This window comes from Macaca fascicularis, chromosome 4, assembly GCF_037993035.2.
Source record: "Macaca fascicularis isolate 582-1 chromosome 4, T2T-MFA8v1.1".
NCBI lineage: Eukaryota > Metazoa > Chordata > Mammalia > Primates > Cercopithecidae > Macaca > Macaca fascicularis.
The window spans coordinates 148172635-148190982 of NC_088378.1; the positions used below are offsets into that span (position 1 = coordinate 148172635).

The following is an 18348-nucleotide window of genomic DNA, read 5'->3' on the forward strand; positions in this document are numbered from 1 at the left end:
ATTTTGTCTTGGTGGCATGGAATTATTTTTATTTTTTATTTTTGAGACAGTCTCGCTCTGTCGCTCAGGCTAGAGGGCAGTGGTGCGATCTCCACTCACTGCAGCCTCGGCTTCCAGAACTCAAGGGATTCTCCCATCTCAGCCCCCCAAGTAGCTGGGACACCAGGTGTGCACCATCATGGCTGGGTAATTTTTTTATTTTTTGTAGAGTTGGAGTCTCCCTATGTAGCCCCTGCTGGTCTCAAACTCCTGGGCTCAAGCGACCCTCCCACCTTTGCCTCCCAAAGTGCTGGAATTACAGGCCTGAGCTACAGTGCCCAGCCAAGGTGACCTGGAATTTTAGCATAAGTGACTCCATTTTGGTTTGATCTGCTGAGGCCTAGTGAAGGAGCTCAGTCTAAATCGATGGGCTCCTATAAATTTAATTTAACAACCGCAAGTTTCTTTATAGCTTAGAGTAATTTTTTTCTACTTTGACTTCCGTGGGGAGGGAAGGCAAATTGTTACTGCTCTCTACATCAGGAGGTGGCAAACTTCTTTTTGTAGAAATTCAGATTGTAAACATTTTAGACTTTCTGAATCGCATACTCTTTGTTCATTCATTTGTTACAAGCCTTAAAAATACATAAAAAGCATTCCTAGCTCCCAGGCAGGCCTGTTTTTGGCTTGAAAACGGTATTTTGCTAAACTTTACTCTAGATAATACATCCATTGGAGATAGTAAAGTTTCTTTTCTTTTTTTTTTTTTTTTTTTTTTTTTGTTGAGATGGAGTCTCACTCACTCCAGCCCAGGCTGGAGTGCTGTGGCTGGATCTCGGCTCACTGCAACCTCTACCTCCAGGGTTCAAGTGATTCTCCTACCTCAGCCTCCTGAGCAGCTGGGATTATAGGCACGTGCCATGACACTGGGCTAATTTTTGTATTTTTAGTAGAGACAGGGTTTTGCCATGTTGGCCTCAGACATGGAGTCTCAGACTCGTGACCTCAAGTGATCTGCCACCTCAGCCTCCCAAGGTACTGGGATTTAAGTGTGAGCCACCGCATCTGGCCGAGTAAAGTTACTTTCTACCATTCCAAGAAAGGCTATTTTCTTGAGAAAGACTGGATAAATAATTTAGAAATTGGTTTGTGAATCATTTTTCTCCTACCTGAATGAAGAGGGAGTGCTAGTGGCAAGCTAGGTGTAGCCACGTAGACTTATGAAAATAATTAACATACTTTCAGAAGAAGGGAGAATTAGGGGAAGTCACATGATTTCTTATTTGTGTTATACATTTGCTTAATGCATTTTTCTTTTGGGAATTTATGAGTTAGATATGAAGTATACCTTTGGCAAACAGATTTTAAAAATTCAATGAAAAGAAGCAAAATCTATCCCATGATTTAAGACTCCAAAAGTGTTTAAGAAAATTAGAAAACAAGCTCTAGTTTAAATTTCGAAAAATCCCAATGTGAGTATAAAGTTTTCTTAGGAGTTCAGAAATGTAAAAGGTTTATACAAAAGATGAAAGAAAGAGTATCTTTCCCAAAACCTACGTGAACAGTGTTTGAAAAGCTAAAACCAAGAACAAACTGAAACTTAAATCCTCCTCCTTAAAAGGAAGTGTGTTTTTAGAAGTAATGGTGGGATTGAGTGCAGTTAATTATCAGGATTGGGTTAGGACTGGCTGCATAATTTTTGGAATCCAGTGCAAAACAAAAATTTGAGTCCCCTTGTTAAACAAAAAGTATTGATAATCAAGATGGCGACGGCAGAACATTGTATGGAGCCTTCTGAGCAAGAGCTCAGTTTACATGCTCATGAAGAAGCTGTAAACCAAAAATTCCAAGGCCCCCCAACCATCTGAATGCACTTCCTCCTAAGCCAGGGCACTCTAAAATTCAACCTGAAAGACTGGTTCAGGCCATGACACGGAGTGAGGGTTAGACATGCCTCATTATACCTCTCTGTCATTAATATCAACACAGATCTTAAGTCTGATAAGAAACAATTAGAATCTATTCTCTCTGAAGCCTGCTACCTGGAGGCTTCATCTGCCTGATAAAACTTTTGGTTTCCACCACTGCCTCCGAGATGTACCGTCTTCCTGGACAGAACCAATGTACAGCTCAAATGTATTTGACTGATGTCTCATGCCTCCCTGAAATGTATAAAACCAAGCTGTGCCCTGACCACCTTGGGCACATGTTCTTAGGACCTCCTGAGGAAGGACTGTGTCACAGGACATGGTCACTCATATTTGGCTCAGGATAAATCTCTTCAAATATTTTACAGAGTTTGACTCTTTTTGTCGACAGAGGCCCTCGGCTGGGGACTCAAGAATACCCAAATCCTGCCTCAACCCAGCCATCTCCACTTCCTTTGAGGTTCTAGAAGGAGGTTTGAAAGATACAACAGCATGTAAGATACCCTAGCAAGTACCCCTTTACTTTCAAGTGGGTTCCTGTAACTGCCTCTTTAGGGATCCTGGATAAGCTATGCTGCAGCACAAAATTTTGGCTCAGGACGTAAGTAGAGTCTTTCTGCCACGCAGAATTGAGGATTCCTGAAGGTTTAGAGAAATAGAGGAGAGAAAAAAGAGCAAATGTCTCTGCCTAGAAGGCACCTGCTGTCCCAGGAGAAGTAAAAAGGACAAGTGTACTTTAGTGACCTCTCCCCATAGCAGAAGTGTGCCATTCACTATTTTAGAATCTCATCAGATTAGCAGCGCCTATTCTAGGACAGGGGCAAAGATGGAGATTGGAAAAGAAAGACTTTCTCCTGTTCCTTCTTCACCCTATTGTGAGGGAAGGGCTTTTAAAACTACATTTGAATTACATTTGAATTTAAAAAAAATAAACAGGATGAGCAGTATTCTCTGCTGTTTTGAGGCAGTTAGCATAAATGCTAAGAGATAACAATGAGCAAGGAAAATCACCATTTATTTTCCTTCATCTTTTTTGTAAAGCAATAGTTAGTAATCTGCAGTTTTATCAAAGAAAAAAAAGAAACTCAATAAATGAGTATATAAGAATAGGCCAGGCCGGGCGCGGTGGCTCAAGCCTGTAATCCCAGCACTTTGGGAGGCCGAGACAGGCGGATCACGAGGTCAGGAGATCGAGACCATCCTGGCTAACACAGTGAAACCCCGTCTCTACTAAAAAATACAAAAAACTAGCGGGGCGAGGTGGCGGGCGCCTGTAGTCCCAGCTACTTGGGAGGCTGAGGCAGAAGAATGGCGTAGACCCGGGAGGCGGAGCTTGCAGTGAGCTGAGATCCAGCCACTGCACTCCAGCCTGGGCAACAGAGCGAGACTCCGTCTCCAAAAAAAAAAAAAAAAAAAAAAAAAAGAATAGGCCAGATGTGGTGGCTCACACCTGTAATCCCAGCACTTTGGGAGGCCAAGGCAGGCGGGTCACTTGAGGTAGGGAGTTCAAGACCAGCCTGGCCAACATGGTGAAATTCGGTCTCTACTAAAAATACAAAAATTAGCTGGGCATGGTGGCGGGTGCTTGTAATCCAAGCTACTCAGGAGGCTGAGGCAGGAGAATCGCTTAAACCCAGGAGGTGGAAGTTGTAGTGAGCCGAGATGGAGCCGCTGTACTCCAGCCTGGGTGACAGAGCAAGATGCCCATCGTCTCAAAAAAAAAAAAAGAGTATATAAGATTATCAAATAACAATGCAGATGTTTTAAAAATGAATTTAAGTGTCTAGAACTAGACAAAACACAGCCCTACACCAGAGGCGTCTGAACCAAAGCAACTCCATCTTGAATAGGGCTGGGTAAAATAAGGCTGAGACCTACTGGACTTCATTCCAGGTTAGGCACTCTAAGTCACAGGATGAGATAGGAGGCCAGCACAAGATATAGGTCACAAAGACCTTGCTGATAAAACAACATGTGATAAAGGAGCGGGCTAAAACTCATCAAAACCAAGATGGAGATGAGAATGACCTCTGGTGGTCCTCATGACTCATTATAAGCTAATTATAATGCATTAGCATGCTAAAAGACACACCCACCAGCGCCATAACAGTTCACAAATGCCATGGCAAAGTGAAGAAGTTACTCTACATGGTCTAAAAAAGGGAGGAGCCCTCAGCTCTGGGAATTGCCCACCCCTTTCCTGGAAAACTCACCCCTTGTTTAGCATATAATCAAGAAATACTAAAAGTATAATTAGTCAAGCACCCTACACTGTTGCTCTGTCTATGGAGTAGCCATTCTTTTATTCCTTTACTTAACAAACTTGCTTTCACTGTACTGTGTTGACTCGCCCCAAATTCTTTCTCACATGAGGTCTAAGAACACTCTCTTGGGATCTGGATCAGGGACCCCTTTCTGGTAACACCTAGAATACTAAAGAGATAGGTATATGTGCTCTGGGTTGCCATAATTATTCTGAGAAGTTATAGGACACATAAAGAGAAACCAAAAGACTGAGGGGGAGAAACTCAAAAAAATTTTTTTTGAGATGGAGTTTCACTGTGTGGCCCATGATGGAGTGCAGTGGCACGATCTCAGCTTACTACAACCTCCACCTCCCGGGTTCAAATGATTCTCCTGCCTCAGCCTCCCAAGTAGCTGGGACTACAGGCATGCACCACCACACCCAGTTAATTTTTGTATTTTTAATACAGATAGGTTTTCACTATGTTGGCCAGGATGGTCTCGATCTCTTGACCTCGTGATCTGCCCACCTTGGCCTCCCAAAGTACTGGGATTATGGACGTGAGCCACTGCTCCCAGCCCTCAAAAAGTTTTAAAAAGAGGAAAAAGCGTAATCAAAATTGGAATTAGTAAACTTGGAATTGACTGCTGGTAAATTGTGAACAAACACCACTGTACAAGCACTTTGCAAGGACTTATGTAAGATGAGATGATAATAGAAGCCACCCTATGTGTTCTGTGAGCAAACCCTTTCAATTGAGACTCTTTTTAAAAAAAAAAAAAAGTTGGGGTGGTGGGGAGGCACAGTTATGGTGGTAAATCAGTGAGTAACAGAAATAATTCCAGCAAAATGATGAGCAAAACTTATCATATTGTCCTTGGAGACGGGATGAAGAAACGTGATAGGTGACTCAGCAGTTTGAACAATCCAAGCAGGGTGAATGAATTAATACATCAGGGACAACTTGACCAAGAGTCACTGTGACATCTCACAAAGCTCTGCCTCATCACTGTCCTGTTTGGCAACATTATCAGTAATTTATATGCTGGCACAGAGGCATGCTTATCAGGTTTAAAGATTACCCAAAGCTAGGAGGGATAGTTAACATAATGGCTTCACTAAAGAGTCACAATTACCTCCACAGGCTGGAATCTCAGTCTCAAATGTCAACAGGTTGACATTTTGACTAGAATAAACGTAAAGGATATTTTTAGATTAAAACAAGTTTTTTTGTTTTTTGTTTTTGTTTTTTTTGTTTTTTGTTTTTTAGTGACCAGGCTTGGTTGCAACTCATAAAACAAACAAAAAAAGTAAAGTTTCTTTTTGAAACGAAGATGAAGTATAGGATGGAAAAAATTATGGTTTTGATTGATTATGCATTAAAACGAACCAGCTCTACAATGCAGCTGTTGAAAAAGTTAATACTGCTTTGGACAAATCATTAAAAACAATAGTAGTCATTTATTGAGAGGGAATTGTGAGCACTGGCTCTGGAGCTAGACTGGCCGGGTGACACTGGACAAATTCTTTCATCTCTTTGTGACCACATTCCTCCATTTTTAAAATCAGGGTGATATGGTTTGGCTGTGTCCCCACCCAAATCTCATCTTGAATTCCCATGTCTCATGGGAGGGACCCAGTGGGAGGTGATTGAATCATGGGGGCAGGTCTTTCCTGTGCTCTTCTCATGATAGTGAATGGGTCTCACGAGATCTGACGGTATTATAAGGGGGTGTTTCCCTGCGCGAGCTCTCTTTTCTTGCCTGCCACCATGTGAGACATGCCTTTCACCTTCCACCATGATTATGAGGCCTCCCCAGCCATGTAGAACTGTAAGTCCGACAAACCTCTTTCTTTTGTAAATTGCCCATCCTCGGGTATGTCTTTATCAGCAGCATGAAAACAGACCAATACAGGGTGGTAAGAATAATACCTACTTAATAGGGTTCTTTTGAATAACTCAATGAGATAATACATATAAAAATTTAGAACAGTGCTCAATAAATGTTAGCTATTATTGTTCTGTTCCAGACACTTCACACACATTTGCATGTGTATGTATGTGGCTTTTTATTTAATTACAGGTATTCATTGCAAAGTAATACACATATTAAAACAATACTAAAAGATATACACTGAAAAATTATCCCTTAATTATCAGTCCTTCTACTGAGAGATTAAATTAAAATGCACCTTTCATTTTTATATACAAATGGGTACACAGACTGCACAACACTCTGCACATTTCCTCTCCACATGTTGTGTATCTTGGAGATACTTCCCTATCAGTATATGTAGATCTATTCCATTCTTTGGTTTTGTTTTGTTTCCCTCTGAAGACATGGGGTTTCACTATGTTGTCCAGGCTGGTCTCCAATTCCTGGGCACAGGTGATCCTCCTGCCTCAACCTTCCAAGTAGCTGGGACTACAGGTGTATACCACCACACCTAGCCTATTCCATTTTTTTTGTTGTTGTTTTTTGAGACAGAGTCTTGCTCTGTCACCCAGGCTGGAGTGCAGTGGCACGATCTCAGCTCACTGCAAGCTCTGCCTCCCGGGTTCACACCATTCTCCTGCCTCAGCCTCCCGAGTAGCTGTGACTACAGGCACCCACCACCATGCCCGGCTAATTTTTTTTTTTTTTTTTGTATTTTTTAGTAGAGACGGAGTTTCACTGTGTTAGCCAGGATGGTCTTGATCTCCTGACCTCATGATCCGCCTGCCTTGGCCTTCCAAAGTGCTGGGATTACAGGCGTGAGCCACCACACCTGGTTCCATTTTTTCTTTTTTTTTTATACTTTGAGTTCTAAGGTAGATGTGCACAAATGTGCAGGTTTGTTACATATGTATAGTGTGCTGCACCCATTAACTTGTCGTTTACATTAGGTGTATCTCCTAATGCTATCCCTCCCCCCTCCCCCTACCCTTTTTTTTTAAGTTGCATAGTATTCCACTGTGTAGATGTGCCACAATTTATTTACCAGATCCCCAAACCACAGTTGTTTAAGTTCGTATTCAGTCTTTTTTTCCCACAAACAATGCTGCTACGAACTTCCTTGTAGCTCAGATACTGGAGTCAGATTGTCTGGGTTAAAATACCTGTGCTGTCACTTATTAACGTGAGCATGAGTAAATGTCTGAGCTTTACCAACCTTGACTTCCTAAAGTGTGACATAGGGATAATAATAGTGCCAAACTCATAGGGTTCTTGTAAGGATCAAATGGAGAGTACCTTGCTTGATGCTCCTACATAGTAAACTCTCAATGAATATAAAATACTTCCATTTTTAACTTTCCAACTTTACATACATTTGAGTTTGTAGGTTGAATTCTTAGAATTGCAGATTCAAGGGTGTTCGTTTAAAACTGGCAGATAATATTAAATTGTCCTTTGTGTTGGATCATGTTTTCCTCTCTAGATACACACTCTATCTGTCCTGATCCTACTCTGTATTCCAGGAGGCTATAAACCTCTAGCAGCCAGTGTCCGTTCAGGACTTCTGTGAGAGATGGGAGGGCAGAAGGAAGGAGCCCCAAGCCTTTGTTTGGCACTGGCTATATTCCCTTACCAGAAGCCAGCTTCCATTAAGCAGCTCCTCCCCAGTGGCTACTAAGTCCACAATGTTCCTTTTCAAAAAAAATATTTATCTTTAATAAGACAGGGTCTCTCTCAGTTGTCCAGGCTGGAGTGCAGTGGTGCAATCACAGCTCACTGTAGCCTTGACCTCCTGGGCTCAAGTGATCCTCCTGCCTCAGCCTCCAGGGTATTTGGGACCACAGGCGTCTGCCACTACATCCAGCTAAATTTTTAAAATATTATTTGTGGAAACAGAGTCTCCCTGTTTCCCAGGCTGGTCTCAAACTCCTGGACTCAAGTAATCCTCTTCTTTGGCCTGCTGAAGTGTTGGGATTACAGGCATGAGCCACCGAACCTAGTCCCCACCATGTTTCAAGAAAAGCTCTTTCCCTTTGCCCTGTCAGTCAGATCGGGTAGAAGCTATTTCCTGCAGTTGCTTGTCCCTGGATCTTTCACCAGCCCTTGCAAGTTCCCCTAACCCTGAGCACATCTCTATAAATACGTCTTTTGCTAAACTTCCTTCAGCTACCCTTTCAACGTGCCATCTCACTGGCACACTATCCAATTCACACTCTCACCGATTCACTATGAGAATATTTGTTTTCCCACACTCTTGCTGATATCAGCATGTCAAATTTTTTTTGGTATTTAGATTTTATATAAAAGATTTTATACAAAAGACTCCTTTAATTTTTTTTCTGGGCACCAGTGCCATTATTTATCTTTTATCACTGGTAGTGTTTCATTTTAAACTTCAGTTTCTTCAAGGCCTTTGCATAAGTATAGATACTTATTATTTCCTCAATATTGTATTAGTTCAATTAAAAATATCAGAAAATTCAACCAAAATAATATGAAGAACTATTGCAGACATTAAAAACTTTACCCCAGGCTGGGCTCGGTGGCTCACGCCTGTAATCCCAGCACTTTGGGAGGCTGAGGTGGGCAGATCATGAGGTCAGGAGAATGAGACCATCCTGGCTAACACAGTGAAACCCCATCTCTACTAAAAATACAAAAAATTAGCAGGGCACAGTGGCGGGTGCCTGTAATCCCAGCTACTTGGGAGGCTGAGGCAGGAGAATGGTGTGAACCCGAGAGGCGGAGTTTGCAGTGAGCCGAGATTGCAGCCCTGTACGCCAGCCTGGGCAATACAGCCAGACTCTGTCTCAAAAAAAAATTTAAAAAAAAACTTTACCCCAATAAAATTTTTTAGGTATGATGATGACTTGTGGCAGTGTTTTTATCCTGTAAAATCATTACAAGTAAAATGGTATGATATATTAGATTTACTTCATAATTCTCCAGAAAAATAGACAATAGAGCGTGGGGAATACATGGAAGAAGACTGGGAAAGTGTAGGTAATTGTTGAAAGTAGGTGATGGATATGGGTGTCTCATTATATCCACTCTTTCCCATTCTGTACCCATTCATTATCTCCATCCTTTTATGCTAAAAGTCCCAAAATAAGAAATAAACCAACAAACAAAACCAATAGCAACAATAAACAAAGAAATAAAAAGACAACTAAAAATCCAAGTTGAGGAGAAGGATAGCCAGTGAGATCCCCAGGCGAGGCAGTTGCTCCAGCACTGCCCAGCCAGGATCAAGGTGACCGTCACCTTCAACAACCACAGGAAGCCACAGCTCTCCAAGTTCCACCAGCTCTACAGTGAAAAGACACAACAGCAAATCATCAGGGAGACTTTCCACTTGGTATCTAAGAGAGATGAAAATGTTTGTAAATTTCTAGAGGGAGGATTATTAATTGGAGGATATGACAACAAACTGATTTCTAGACCTCACGTAATATCATATTTTGTCTTCTGTGTGGGTTCTTCAGAAAATGGATTTGGTATTTTAGATCTAATTTGAGTACTTATGGAAACATCAGGCAAGTGTTTTTGAAAATGTGAACTGGATTTCATTTTCCATGTGGCTCACATTATTCTTGTACAAATGATATTGGGAGAATGGTACTAGAGACTGCATTAGTCTGTTTTCACACTGCTATAAAGACATACCTGAGACTGGGTAATTTATAAAGAAAAGACATTGAATTGACTCACAGTTTCATATGGCTGAGGAGGCCTTGGGAAACTTACAATCATGATGGAAGGGGAAGCAGGCACGTCTTACATGGTGGCAGGAGAGAGCCAAGAGCAAAGGGGGAAGAGATCCTTATAAAACCACTAGACCTCATGAGAACTCACTCACTATCATGAGAACAGCATGGGGGAACTTCTCCCATGATCCAATCACCTCCTTCCCTTGACATGTGGGGATTACAGGTCCCTCCCTCGACCTGTGGGGATTATAATTTGAGATGAAATTTGGGTGGGAACACAGAGTCAAACCAGATCAGAGACCAACAAGAATGAGATTGTTACACAAATCAATGTGCAAAATAAGTTGAAAAAAACAGAGGTTGGCTTTGCAGGAACCTAACAGCCCATGCTGTATCAGCTGTGTAGAATATAAATCTTCCCAAGATTCCAAGAAACGTTAACACTGGTGACATCAGTATAAAAGTGCCAAACCTGCCCTCTTTTAGACAAAAAATTTAAAAGACTATTTTCAGTAAAATCCAGGGGAAAAGGTCATCCAAGTTTACCTTGTAGTTGTTCACCAAAAATAAAGGAGAATCTTAACTTTTGCCCTTGGATTTAAGTCAAGGTACTGTACAGAAGTTGTATAAAATCAATATGTGAAGTTCAATGTACCTTTTCTTGTTCAGTGATTTTTAAAGAAATCAAATAGTTCCAGTGTGATTTGTTTTCTTTTCTAAACTTTGTTTCTATGCCCACCAAAGGCATTCCCTATATATTGGCTACTATGATATTTTGAAAAGTGTTTGTGATCTTTCTTTATGTATCACCCAAAACATTGGTATTTTGTATTGATTACAAGTGTAGCATTCCTTAATTCTTTCTGCTATTTGTCACAATTGTCACTTAAAGAACCAAGTGTATATTGTGTGAAAATACTATGACTTTGTTCTTTTTTTTTTTTTTTTTTTTTTTTTTTGAGACAGAGTCTTACTCTGTCACTCAGGCTGGAGTGTCATGATGCGATCTCAGCTCAAGGCAACCACTACCTCCTGAGTTCAAGAGATTCTCATGCCTCAGCCTCCCAGATAGAGGAACCTGTAATCCCCCCATGTTAAGGGAAGGAGGTGATTGGATCATGGGGGAGGTTCCCTCATGCTGTTCTCATGATAGTGAGTGAGTTCTCATGAGATCTGATGGTTTCATAATCAGAATTACAGGCATGCACCAACACGTCCAGCTAATTTTTGTATTTTTGTAGAGACACGGTTTCATCAAGTTGGCCAGGCTAGTCTCGAACTCCTGACCTCAAATGATCCACCTACCTGGACCTCCTAAATTGCAAGGATTACAGGCATGAGCCACCACACCTAGCCATGACTTTTTTTCTTAGTTTAAATAAACTCCAATAAAAAAATTCAAGTTAAACAGTTTTTATAGGTCTAACACAATATTATCTGCAGTCCATTAGGTTAGGTATGGCTGTGAATATTTAATCATAACTTTTCAGTTGCAATTTTGTGTTCACATTGTATTTGGATATCTCTCAATATTTTTAAAAGAAAATTTTCAACCATATATGGCAGGTCCACAGATTTGCCACATCCTCTTTGTTTTGAAAGTTTTCAAATATATATGAAAATGGAAAGAATATTATTATGAAAGCCTGTATACTCTCTGCCTAGATTCAACAACTGTCATCATCTTGACACATTTGTTCAACACTCTGTATATCATTTTTTTTAAAACTAAACCATTTGAAAGTCATTATGACGCTTTTGCTTCTTCTAGTTCCTCTCCCTCCTCCTGAGTTTTCAGTTTTGTTTTCCGACATCCTATACGTGGGTTCTTTTTTCTATCAACCTTACATAGCCTTCTTACAAAAGGAGGAAAGTTCTCCTAATTTTATGTTCATCTCCAGCTACCACCATCTGTCTCTCTCTTTTTTACAGCCCACTTTCTCAAAGGAGAGTCCACACTGCTGTTTCCACTTCCGCCCTCTCAGTGGGTCTCGCTGGACTGTGCTGTGCCCTCCACACTTCACTTCGGCACCATCTGGGGCCTCACAACTGGGAAACTCAACAGAGGCCAGGCTCCTCTTTTTGGCATATATCATACTGTTGAGCTCCATCTTGAAATCCGTTCCTCCTGCCAGGGCATCGTTCACTTCTGACTCACCTGCTTTTCTAGCTGTCCCTGCTCAGGACCCTTCGGCAACTCTCCCTTCTGTTTGCCTCTTGAATCTGAGCATTCTAAATGGCCCCATCTCCATCCTTAGTCTCAAATCAAGAGCTAAACCATTTTGTCCCTTATTACCGGAATTTCATGCATCTGTAAGAAGATGGAGAGAAACTCTTTATGTGAGAGAACCCATGAGGATGTCTGCTTCATGAACTGCTTCCTTTTGATCCTCCAGTTATGGGTCTTCCGGCTTTTGCAGTTTTAATAAAATCATACCCAGAGGCTATTCAGAGGAAGCAATGTAGGTAAAAGGCAAAAATGATCTTGCTTGTTAGTGACCTAGAGAAAATATTTGATGGAGAAAGAAGCAGAATGTTGTCTTTTTTTTTTTTTTTTTTGAGACGGAGTCTCTCTCTGTCGCCAGGCTGGAGTGCAGTGGTGCAATCTTGACTCACAGCAACCTCCACCTCCCAGGTTCAAGCGATTCTCCTGCCTCAGCCTCCCAAGTAGCTGGGATTACAGGCACGTGCCACCACGCGCAGCTAATTTTTGTATTTTTAGTAGAGACGAGGTTTCACCATGTTGGCCAGGGTGGTCTCAATCTCTTGACCTCGTGATTCGCCCACATCAGCCTTCCAAAGTGCTGGGATTACAGGCATGAGCCACTACGCCCAGCCTGTTGTCTTTCTTTATTATGAAGTTGTAGGATGTTATTTATCTGTGATAAAGTCCTATCTCCCCCATTTCTACAGCTGATTTAAAGTTGACTATTAGAAACCCTATTCACAGGTCAAATACAGACAACACACATTGATTTCTAGCCAAAATGCTTCACAGAGCTAATTAGTCTGTTTTGCTTGCTTGAAAGATCTGTATCTAATTTTTTAAGCATCAAAAGAGAGAAGCATATTCAACTCCTTGTAATACCCAAATGGCAGGTGAATGTTCCTTTCAGGGAACATGTTGCTATTGAGAAAACAACATCTGTATTAAGAATTAAGCCTGGGATGAGCATCTGTGGACTTTGAGACTAAGAGAGAAGAAGAATCAGTAGGCAATGGCTTTTGTTGTTGCTTCTTTTGTTTTTTTTAGACAGAGTCTTGCTCTGTTGCCTAGGCTGGAGTGCAGTGGTATGATCTCAGCTCACTGCAATCTCTGCCTCCATGGTTCAAGTGATTCTCCTACCTCAGCCTCCTGAGTAACTGGGATTACAGGCACACACCACACCACCATGCTCAGCTAATTTTGTATTTTTAGTAGAGACGGGGTTTCTCCATGTTGGTCAGGCTGGTCTCGAACTCCTGACCTCAAGTGATCCACCTGCCTTGGCTTCCCAGAGAGCTGGGATCACAGGTGTGACCCACTGCACCTGTCCTATTGTTGTCTCTAAATGGAGTAAGAAAATTGGATACTTAAATCAATAAAATGCAGAAAATTAATTAGCTTGTCAGATGAACATTCATAAGCTTTTTCTTTCTTTCTTTCCTTCCTTCCTTCCTGCCTGCCTCCCTTCTTTCTTTGTCTTTTCTTTTCTTTCTTTCTTTTTTTGAGACAGGATCTCACTCTGTCACCCAGGCTGGAGTGTTGTAGTGACACAATCATGGAGTCTTGAACTCCCAGCCTTTAACTGCAGCCTTGAACTTCCAGGCTCAAGCAATCCTCCCACCTCAGCGTCTGGAGTAGCTGGGACTACAGATGTGTGCTTCCATACATGGCTAATTTAAAAAAAAAACACTTATTGTAGAGATGGGGGTCTTGCTATGTTGTCCAGGCTGCTTTTGAACTTCTGGCCTCAAGTAATCCTCACGCCTCAGCCTCCCAAAGTGCTGATATTACAGATGTGAGCCACTGAGCCAGGTCATATAACCTACTCTTAATCTAATTTAGTTTAGATACTAAACTAATTACTGATCCTTTATGCCTGCTTTATCATAAAATGACAGCTCAGTTGTAACAACTTACGCTGATTTTATTATCAGAAGTCTAGTACAGATGAAATATAAATGAAATCTAGAGTTTAGTTAATAGTATCATGTCAATGTTAGGTTTCCTATTTTGGTAGCTGTACCATAGGAATGTAAAAATGTTAACATTGGGGGAAACTGAGCGAGGGTTATATGGAAACTCTATATTTTTGCAAGTTTTCTGTAAATGTAAAATTGTTGTAAAATAAAAAGTTTAAGAAAACAAGCCTAGCATGTGGCAATGATTATAACAATGGATGTCTGGATAGTGACCTGCTCAGTGTTCTCCAGATGGTTACTATAGTCATTAAAGTTATACATAATAAAAAGCATAATGCCAATTTTGGCACATTCCAAGTAAAATCGGTGTTTTAAAAATCAGCTCAGGTTATCCATTTAAACTAACAAACAACTGATAAAGCACAATCAGACCAAGAACAGTTCTCTAATATTTTGTAGAATATATGGAAGTCCTGTCTTTCTTGAGGCTACAATAAATTGGACGAGACCAGTTGACTAAGAGAAAACAATCTTCTGCCAGTTTCTTTTGCATTTCTGGCTTATTTGGAAAGAAAGACAAAGAAGCTGAGTGGATCAGATTCTCATGTGCTCCTTCTTTTTTCATTCTAGTACCTGGATATGCCTGAGTTGGGGTAAATGGTAAGATCCCCAAATCCATGAGTCAGGGCTTGTTTAACAAATAATTTGGAGTCAGGCTTGGTGGTTCATGCCTATAATCCCAACACTTTGGGAGGCTGAGGCAGGTGGATCACCTGAGGCCAGGAATGAGTTTGAAACCAGTCTGGTCAATATAGCGAGAACCCCATCTCTACAAAAGAAAAAAATTAGCCAGGCATAGTGGTGCATGCCAAGCTTATAGTCCTAGCTACTTGGGATTTGAGCAATACCCGCATAGCTAGGACTTGCAAGAGGATTGCCTGAGCCCAGGAGATCAAGGCTGCAGTGAGCTTGGATCATACTACTATGCTTCAGCCTGCGCAACAGAACCAGCCCTGTCTCAAAAAACAAACAAACAAAAAACACCCAAATATTTTTGTAGAGCTCATTAAGGATCTTATATCTTCTCTGTAAACAAACAAACAAACTAAAGAATCTCTGTCCATTATGATTCTCATTGATCTTATCTCAACTTTTAACATTTAGTTTTATAGACCAATCATTGGCAAACAATGACCCACAGTCCAAATCTGCCTCTTCTTCTTTTTCATTACAGCCTGGGAGTTAATGTTTTTTGGGCCGGGCGCAGTGGCTCATGCCTGTAGTCCCAGCACTTTGGGAGGCCGAGGCAGGTGAATCACTTGAGGTCAGGAGTTCAAGCAGCCTGGCCAACATGGTGAAACTCCATCTCTACTACTAAAAATACAAAAATTAGCTGGATGTGGTTGTGAGTGCCTATAGTCCCAGCTACTTTGGAGGCTGAGGCAGGAGAATTGCTTGAACGTGGGAGGCGGAGGTTGCAGTGAGCCGAGATGGAGCCAATGAACTCCAGCCTGGGCGACAGAGCAAGACACAACCAAGCTGACTTGTTCACGCGTTGTCTATGACTGCTTTCCTGACAAAATGGCAGAACTGAGTAGTAGTGACAGAGACTACAGGGCCTGCAATGTCTAATGTAATTATTATCTGACCCTTTACCGAAAAAGTTGGCCAATTCTGTAACAGACAGCTTCCTACACACACACAGATCTCCCTCTTGGTTTTCAGAGCAACATTCTCATCTGGCATTCTACTTTCTCAACTGTCACTCTGGGATTTAAGCAGTGATATGATAGGGGTTGTGTGGTGAGGACTAGACTAGGAGCGTGGCTAATCAGGAGGCTGGTGAACACTATAGAAAGATAAGAGTACCAGAAGAGCTAATTAATATGCAATTAAAGAGGTAAGGCAGGTTCTATAAGACGTGGGAGAAGGGAAGTTCCATTTTAAGAAGTGAGCTGAGGAATAGGAGACATGAGGCCTGTGTGGTCTAGGCAGACAGTCTAGAAGGTCAGCGTTTGCGGGAACTGCATGAACAAGCAGGGTGAAACCAAAGCTGCAGTCTAATCTTAGGACAAAAGTGATTTCCCCATTTTATACTGCCCTCTGGAATTGGACAGCGTTAGGTCCAAATCTACTTATGACATTCAGAAGGAAATAAAAAACCTGAGGTAACCCCACCTTCTCCACAGATTTAACTCCTGTGATGAATGCTGAAGAAAAGCTACGTATCTCTCCCCTACTAGATTTTCCTCAAAATTCAGTTCCACATAGTACGGATTACTTTATTTATTTATTTATTTAGAGATAGATCTTGTTATGTTGCCCAAGCTGGACTCAAACTCCTGGGCTCAAATGATCCTCTTGCCTCAGCCTTCTGAGTAGCTGGGACTCTGTGCCAGCACACCTGGAGCTGATATTTTTACTTTTATATCTCATCAAAATAACCTTGGGTTAGAAGCTTGTCCTTCCTTCATGACCAGGCCATATGTTTGGTTCCATTATCAAAGTGAAAGCCATCTCCTTTCCAACCTCCTAAGAAAGAAAATCTCCCTTATATGTCAGTAAAAGTACCAAGCACCTACATTCTTTCTAATTCTCACCTATCATAAAGAAAGTGTAAAACAAACAATAGTGGGGAGAGAAAAGGTGACGAAGAGAGGGAGGTAGTTTAAGCTGTGCGGATTAAATCATTTTAATAGCCAAGGGTGAAAATAGATCATCTAAAGATGATAAATCAAGTACTTGGCAAAAACCACAATTACTTTTGCACCAACCTAATAGAATAAGTATATTTAAAAATGCAAAGATAAAGGTCAGGCATGGTGGTTCATGCCTATAATCCCAGCACTTTGGGAGGCCTAAGTGGGTGGATCACTTGAGGCCAGGAGTTCAAGACCAGCCTGGCCAACATGGTGAAACCGTGTCTCTACTGAAAAAAAAAAAAAGAAAAAGAAAAAAAATGCAAAGATAAATACTAAGAAGAGCAGAGAAAGGGAAGTGGTAGTGTGCTAATTTCATCAGTGTTCACAGTACGGAGTCAACTGGTTCTGTTTGAAGAAAGAGGATTAGGTGTATTATATAAACTTGTAGTTATAAGGTAACCACTAAACAAAAATTTATTTCCCTATAAACTATTAGGAAACACACACACAAACACAAAGAAAATACAGTCCAGTAGAGAAATGTTCAAAAAATAACAACAAAAACCCAGAAAACATCATACAAAATTTGATACAGAATTAAGACCAAACTTATATGTATAAGGGCTAAATTCACTGTGAATAGCCCATATACATATAAGTTTGGCCTTAATTCTGTATCAAATTTTATCTAAACTTTATGAATTCTGTATCTAAATTCAACTGTGACAGATACTGTTGCTTACTCAATAGCCATTTCCCTGCTCCTTCCCCACTGCCTTATTTTGTCTGGGGAATGTACCCAGCCCTGGCAGATGAGTCATTATTGGCTAAGCCAGTCATAGCCATTCTGTGTCCCTTTGTCAGCCTTCCTTACATCTAAGAGTAGCCAGTTACATGGCAAAGAGATTTGAGGGGAAGTCTACTACAGGGTTACTGGGAAAGGTAATCTTTCCCCTGATAAGAGTAGCCCCAGGAGGATAAAGACTTTTACCCTGACTACCCTGTTTTCTGCCTTTGAACTGTGATGTTGGGAGCTGTGGCAGCCATTTTGAATTTACGAATTAACAAGAATAAGGACTGGCAGGGCAGAAGGAAGGAGCCTGAGATCTGCTGACATTGTTGAGCTCCTGAATGAATGCCAGCTACCAAGTTGCAGCATGACTCATATCTTTACTTCCCACTTTCATTTCTTTCTTCAGGCTTATATTACAAAGAAGTCATGACTAATCTCACTTAACAAAGTATTCCTGTCAAAGCTTTTAGCCATTTGCCTTTGCAGACAGTTTAGATATTTCACTTGGAGCAGGGAATAGTTGATTTTGTGCTAAAAGTCTTCCTAGCAGAGACTCTTCCTGGCTTCAGATGATATCAATGACCTTTATTTTCAGCTTGTGGTATAGAATTCCAGAACTCTGGAAACAGCAAAGCAATAACAGAAAATGATTCGGGAAAGAGCTTCTTTAAGGTCACATATGTGGATTTCATAAACGGCCCAGATTGTCTTTAGTTCTTTGTTATTTCTTCTGTTTTACAGATGCTTGAGCTTTTATCAGTGATTAGGTATTACCATTGCTTGGTATCTTTTACTGAATTCTTATGAAATTCTTATGAATTTTTACTCGTATGAAATTCGTAATCTTACCAATGGGTTTTCTTTCTCTCCTCAAGCTTTCCTTCCATTCCCTTACCTCACATTCAATGAATTTCTCGTGTATGCCACTACCAAGTCTCGAGCTCCTACAATCATTCTAATTTCTACTTCTGTATATTGCTACGCCATCT

At 41.0% G+C, this 18348-nt stretch overlaps 1 pseudogene; it reads left to right on the plus strand.

Moving 5' to 3' along the window:
* The first annotated feature begins 1742 nt into the window (after window positions 1–1742).
* LOC102124184 (AP-3 complex subunit sigma-1-like) lies at window positions 1743–10298 on the plus strand (annotated as a pseudogene).
* Window positions 10299–18348: the final 8050 nt, after the last annotated feature.